Source organism: Zootoca vivipara, chromosome 3, assembly GCF_963506605.1.
Source record: "Zootoca vivipara chromosome 3, rZooViv1.1, whole genome shotgun sequence".
In the NCBI taxonomy this organism is placed as follows: domain Eukaryota; kingdom Metazoa; phylum Chordata; class Lepidosauria; order Squamata; family Lacertidae; genus Zootoca; species Zootoca vivipara.
Window position 1 is genome coordinate 5794477 of NC_083278.1, and position 7222 is coordinate 5801698.

A 7222-nucleotide genomic window follows, 5' to 3' on the forward strand; every position below is an offset into this window, starting at 1 on the left:
AGCGTTCCATGACTTTATTTCGCTTAGTTGCTTACTCTTGAGTAGAACTGCATGTTCACTCCAGGAATAATCACCTTTGTAAAATGAGTCAAATTGAAGCAGAACACATTGTTGGAGTGTCAGAATGCATAGATAGAAGGCAAATAAGCGTTCCATGGCTTTATTTCGCTTAGTTGCTTACTCTTGAGTAGAACTGCATATTCACTCCAGGAATAAGCACCTTTGTAAAATGAATCAAATTGAAGCAGAAAACATTGTTGGAGTGTCAGAATGCATAGATAGAAGGCAAATAGGCGATCCGTGGCTTCATTTCGCTTATTTGCTTACTCTTGAGTAGAACTGCATGTTCACTCCAGGAATAAGCACCTTTGTAAAATGAGTCAAATTGAAGCAGAAAACATTGTTGGAGTGTCAGAATGCATAGATAGAAGGCAAATAAGCGTTCCATGGCTTCATTTCACTTAGTTCCTTACTCTTGAGTAGAACTGCATGTTCACTCCAGGAATAAGCACCTTTGTAAAATGAGTCAAATTGAAGCAGAAAACATTGTTGGAGTGTCAGAATGCATAGATAGAAGGCAGATAAGCGTTCCATGGCTTTATTTCGCTTAGTTGCTTACTCTTGAGTAGAACTGCATATTCACACCAGGAATAAGCACCTTTGTAAAATGAGTCAAATTGAAGCAGAAAACATTGTTGGAGTGTCAGAATGCATAGATAGAAGGCAAATAAGCGTTCCGTGGCTTCATTTCGCTTATTTGCTTACTCTTGAGTAGAACTGCATGTTCACTCCAGGAATAAGCACCTTTGTAAAATGAGTCAAATTGAAGCAGAAAACATTGTTGGAGTGTCAGAATGCATAGATAGAAGGCAAATAAGCGTTCCATGGCTTTATTTCGCTTAGTTGCTTACTCTTGAGTAGAACTGCATATTCACACCAGGAATAAAGCACCTTTGTAAAATGAGTCAAATTGAAGCAGAAAACATTGTTGGAGTGTCAGAATGCATAGATAGAAGGCAAATAAGCGTTCCGTGGCTTCATTTCGCTTATTTGCTTACTCTTGAGTAGAACTGCATGTTCACTCCAGGAATAAGCACCTTTGTAAAATGAGTCAAATTGAAGAAGAACACATTGTTGGAGTGTCAGAATGCATAGATAGAAGGCAAATAAGCGTTCCATGACTTTATTTCGCTGAGTTGCTTACTCTTGAGTAGAACTGCATGTTCACTCCAGGAATAAGCACCTTTGTAAAATGAGTCAAATTGAAGCAGAAAACATTGTTGGAGTGTCAGAATGCATAGATAGAAGGCAAATAAGCGTTCCGTGGCTTCATTTCGCTTATTTGCTTACTCTTGAGTAGAACTGCATGTTCATTCCAGGAATAAGCACCTTTGTAAAATGAGTCAAATTGAAGCAGAACACATTGAGGCTTCCGATTCGTCGCGCTGGTGAAGTTGGACGCAGGGACTTCGTGCTCTGAAGTCCCTGGCTTCGTGGAGGGGGGGATAGTCCGCAGAGCGAGCGGACTCCCCGAAAAAACACCGAGTAGAGAGTCTCGGTGACATAGTGCCCAGCTGTTTGCTCCGAACGCGAATCCTCTGCTGCCCGAGAGCTCAGTAGAGCAATCGAGAGCCAGCGGAGTGGAGTCGCGGGAGCCATTTTTGGGTTTCATCTTACCTCCTTGAAGTGAAGCTCCGAGTCCTTAGCCTGCAAGCGGCGGATTCTTCCAAGGCAATAAAAGGCAATAAAAGAAGGCAATAAAAGACTTCTTCAAAGTAAGTTAAATCTCTATTCGGATCTTAAAAATTTTAAATTTGAAGATAGGAAGAGATTCTAAAGTAACGGAAGCCGATCTCTTCCAAATGGACAATCGGGAGGCGCATTAAATATTCCCAAGCCGAAAAGGGAAAACTTCTTTCAAGATTGCGGACCCGAGAGAAAGAAAGACTTTTCCAAACCTCCCCAGCCCCCCGGTGTCGTTGCCCCTTGAGGTTCAGCAGCAACAAGGGGGAGGACGTTTTGACAGCTGTCAAAAGCTGTCAAATTGTTAAAGGGCTAAGAAAGACGATTTTATTCCTGTGAATTGGAAAAATTGATTCAAAAGGTTTTAAAAGGATTTAAGCGGACTGTAAATTTGAAATCTGATGAGGTTAAAGACAAAGGATAAGAACAGCCAAGATGGAGCCGAAAACGTTGTAGAGAGGAATTTTCCAGTACCCTTCTGCCCTTATCTCTGGTCTGCCTGTGGTCAAGTGAACTATGAAAACAAAATTCTCTCGAGCTTTCCAGGAAGCTGTGCTGGGTTATCTACAAACATGGGAAGATATCTACAAGGAAAGGCAATGTTTCAATCCAACAGAAAAGGAGAATGAGGTGCAAGAGCAAGATTTAGAGGACAATTTTGATTATGAGATTGTGTGTGAGGAGCAACAATTTGAGGACAATTTGGAGACTGATTCAGACTATAAAAAATATGTGTTGGATGATGAAAAACAAAGATCAGAACAAAGAGATGAGGCCGACAAGGAGAAGCAAAGTGAAGAGAAGATTGATGGAAGTGAAAATCCTGGAGAGACTGAAATGTTGAATGGTGTTAGTGAAGGGAGGGAAAGGCAGAAAGAGAGAGGAGCAGAGGTCTGGAAGTGGATGTGGGAAAGAATTGGTGTGGGGTAAAAATTTTAGTTTAAGGTACTGTTTTTGGTCTATGAACAACGGTGTCGGAATCTTGGCCTGTTAAAGGATATGCTGATCCAATTGGGAGGAGGGACATTGGGGGGGGGAGGAGAGATCTTTATAGTTTAAGGTTAAGAGCTTTCTGGAGGGAGTAAAAGGAATGGCTGAGGAAATATGCTTAGAGTTTGTTTTTGAATAATTTTGGTGATCAGGTGTTTGGGTGGAAAACTGCCTGTCTCCCCCTTCTTACTCTTGGTACCCAGTGGCAGGGGGTGCCTTGAGGGGAGAGGGAAGGGTGGAGGGAAACCCAGACACAAAAATGGAACCTTTTGACTGCTGGACTCCTCGGGCTACCCCAGTTGCAGGGGGGGGGGCTCAGAGGGGGACAGCATGAAGAAGGAGGATTGTGTTAATATTATAAGAATAAGATTCTGAATTGGATTAGAAAACCCGCCATAACTATGTAAAGAGGTTGGGAAATCCAGGAGGAGGAGAGTCGTGGAAGCCATTAATATTTTTCCTTTTTCCTTTTTTTTTCCTTCCCTTTTTTTCCCCTTTTCATATTTTTGCTTTTTTTCTCTCTCTCTCCTTTTTTCTTTGTTTTTCTTTTTTCCAGTACAGTGAAGAAATAGCTGGGGGATAAGCCAATCCCCAGAGATCCACCGCCTTTGTCCTCTCAGTGGCAGGGGGGGGATGAGGGGGGAGGAAGGAGGGGGGAGGTCAAACCCAGCTTAAAATGGACCCCTTTGTTCCCCAATACCCATGGGGCTCACTGGTGGCAGAGGTGGGCTTGTGGGTGGAGGGAAAATGAAGGGACAGAGTTTATGTTGTATACTTTGTATGTTTTTTTTTTCTAAAAATTAATAAAAATTATTCAAAAAAAAAATTGAAGCAGAACACATTGTTGGAGTGTCAGAATGCATAGATAGAAGGCAAATAAGCGTTCCATGACTTTATTTCGCTTAGTTGCTTACTCTTGAGTAGAACTGCATGTTCACTCCAGGAATAATCACCTTTGTAAAATGAGTCAAATTGAAGCAGAACACATTGTTGGAGTGTCAGAATGCATAGATAGAAGGCAAATAAGCGTTCCATGGCTTTATTTCGCTTAATTGCTTACTCTTGAGTAGAACTGCATATTCACTCCAGGAATAAGCACCTTTGTAAAATGAGTCAAATTGAAGCAGAAAACATTGTTGTAGTGTCAGAATGCATAGATAGAAGGCAAATAGGCGATCCGTGGCTTCATTTCGCTTATTTGCTTACTCTTGAGTAGAACTGCATATTCACTCCAGGAATAAGCACCTTTGTAAAATGAGTCAAATTGAAGCAGAAAACATTGTTGGAGTGTCAGAATGCATAGATAGAAGGCAAATAAGCGTTCCATGGCTTCATTTCGCTTAGTTCCTTACTCTTGAGTAGAACTGCATGTTCACTCCAGGAATAAGCACCTTTGTAAAATGAGTCAAATTGAAGCAGAAAACATTGTTGGAGTGTCAGAATGCATAGATAGAAGGCAGATAAGCGTTCCATGGCTTTATTTCGCTTAGTTGCTTACTCTTGAGTAGAACTGCATATCCACACCAGGAATAAGCACCTTTGTAAAATGAGTCAAATTGAAGCAGAAAACATTGTTGGAGTGTCAGAATGCATAGATAGAAGGCAAATAAGCGTTCCGTGGCTTCATTTCGCTTATTTGCTTACTCTTGAGTAGAACTGCATGTTCACTCCAGGAACAAGCACCTTTGTAAAATGAGTCAAATTGAAGCAGAAAACATTGTTGGAGTGTCAGAATGCATAGATAGAAGGCAAATAAGCGTTCCATGGCTTTATTTCGCTTAGTTGCTTACTCTTGAGTAGAACTGCATATTCACACCAGGAATAAAGCACCTTTGTAAAATGAGTCAAATTGAAGCAGAAAACATTGTTGGAGTGTCAGAATGCATAGATAGAAGGCAAATAAGCGTTCCGTGGCTTCATTTCGCTTATTTGCTTACTCTTGAGTAGAACTGCATGTTCACTCCAGGAATAAGCACCTTTGTAAAATGAGTCAAATTGAAGCAGAACACATTGTTGGAGTGTCAGAATGCATAGATAGAAGGCAAATAAGCGTTCCATGACTTTATTTCGCTGAGTTGCTTACTCTTGAGTAGAACTGCATGTTCACTCCAGGAATAAGCACCTTTGTAAAATGAGTCAAATTGAAGCAGAAAACATTGTTGGAGTGTCAGAATGCATAGATAGGAGGCAAATAAGCGTTCCATGGCTTCATTTCGCTTATTTGCTTACTCTTGAGTAGAACTGCATGTTCATTCCAGGAATAAGCACCTTTGTAAAATGAGTCAAATTGAAGCAGAAAACATTGTTGGAGTGTCAGAATGCATCGATAGAAGGCAAATAAGCGATCCGTGGCTTCATTTCGCTTATTTGCTTACTCTTGAGTAGAACTGCATGTTCACTCCAGGAATAAGCACCTTTGTAAAATGAGTCAAATTGAAGCAGAACACATTGTTGGACTGTCAGAATGCATAGATAGAAGGCAAATAAGCGTTCCATGGCTTTATTTCGCTTAGTTGCTTACTCTTGAGTAGAACTGCATGTTCACTCCAGGAATAAGCACCTTTGTAAAATGAGTCAAATTGAAGCAGAACACATTGTTGGAGTGTCAGAATGCATAGATAGAAGGCAAATAAGCGTTCCATGACTTTATTTCGCTTAGTTGCTTACTCTTGAGTAGAACTGCATGTTCACTCCAGGAATAAGCACCTTTGTAAAATGAGTCAAATTGAAGCAGAACACATTGTTGGAGTGTCAGAATGCATAGATAGAAGGCAAATAAACGTTCCATGGCTTTATTTCGCTTAGTTGCTTACTCTTGAGTAGAACTGCATGTTCACTCCAGGAATAAGCACCTTTGTAAAATGAGTCAAATTGAAGCAGAAAACATTGTTGGAGTGTCAGAATGCATTAGGGTCAAGATGTTTGAAAGTTCAAACAACTCTTGAAACAATTAAGTCAGGTAGAAAGATATGGAATATATTAGCCAATAAAAATAAATTTCCTTCATTTTCAGATGCAAAACTTACTCTATGGAGAAATTCTACTTTAAATATTGGGGGTGGGGTGGGGTGGGGGTGAAAAACTGGATGGGCGAAACCACTATTTTGCTTTCTTTGAATAAGCTCTGATCAAGAGGCTCAGATTTTAACTGAGGGCCCCAGGTATAGCAAGTCTACAGGTAACAAAATAGATTGTCTTTCCATAACTTACTCTGTGGAGAAATCCTATTTTAAAAATTGGGTGGGGGAGTATGGAAAAACTGGATTGGAGATGCTGTGATCAAGATGTTTGAAAGTTCAAACAACACTTGAAACAATTAAGCCAGGTAGAAAATATGGAATATACTGTATTGGCCAATAAAAATAAATTTCCTTCATTTTCAGATGCAAAACTTACTCTGTGGAGAAATTCTATTTTAACAATTGGGGGTGGGGGTATGGAAAATCTGGATGGGAGATGTTGTGATCACTAGGCCTGCACTATTTTGCTTTTCTTGAATAAAGGGTTAACTTCCCCAGCACTGGTGGTGTTTTTATTGCTGACCTACTCCTGACTCCAGCTCCTGCCAACTTACGAGAACTGAAGATCCCCACCTTCCCCCTGCCCTCTAAGCCCCACCCCCCAGCAGCCTACAGCTCCATCACCTTGCATCTCATGACTTTGCTGTCTTCATTTCTCTCCATATTCTCGGTGACCAGGGAGAAGGGAGCTGGTTGCAGCAGGAGGGGGAGACTCCCCGGATGAGGCAGGCTGCAGCATCTCTGTCTTCTGCCCCCTTCCTCTCCTGTCTAAACTGTTCTCCGCAGCAGTTTCTTCCTGCTCACAAAACCCTGTTACCTCTTCAGCTACCAACCCCTACTCCTCCCAGTCAGCTCCCTCTTCTCCCACTGACCACTCATCCCACCACCAGTCCCCTGGCTCGGAGCCTTCTCCCTCGGGGGGTCTCCCAGCTGCTGCCTCCCTTCACAGCTACCCACTTTGAGCTTTTTTTAAAAAAACAACAACAACCAAGTGGTGCATAAATGTTATAAAATAAATAGATAAGGTTGGACTCCATTTTGCAGTCTCTTGTCACATCTCTCCCGGCACTGTGATGTTGTGCACTCATGATGTCACATCTTGGGCGCAAGTTGGTGCTTCTGCTTCGGGCATAGAGATCAAGTGACAAAACTGGTTTCTTGTATTCACACATTAACAAATCCTTCAAATATCTCAAAGCATCATATTCCCAGTTAAATGTCCAACCGTGAGCAACAACTATACAAGCTGCAAAAATAGTTTTTTATACAAGCAACTTATCTGTGAAGCCCCCTCATTCGGAGCGAGTGGGCTCTTCAAATCCATGGTTTGCACTCCCTTACCAATTCCTGTCAGTGGGGAATCCAGGTCTCCCCACATCTGAAACAGTGTCCTCAGGTGTAGCCTTAAAGGGCAGACACAAACATGCACTCTAATATGAGGAAGTAGCAATCTTCACATATTACATTCA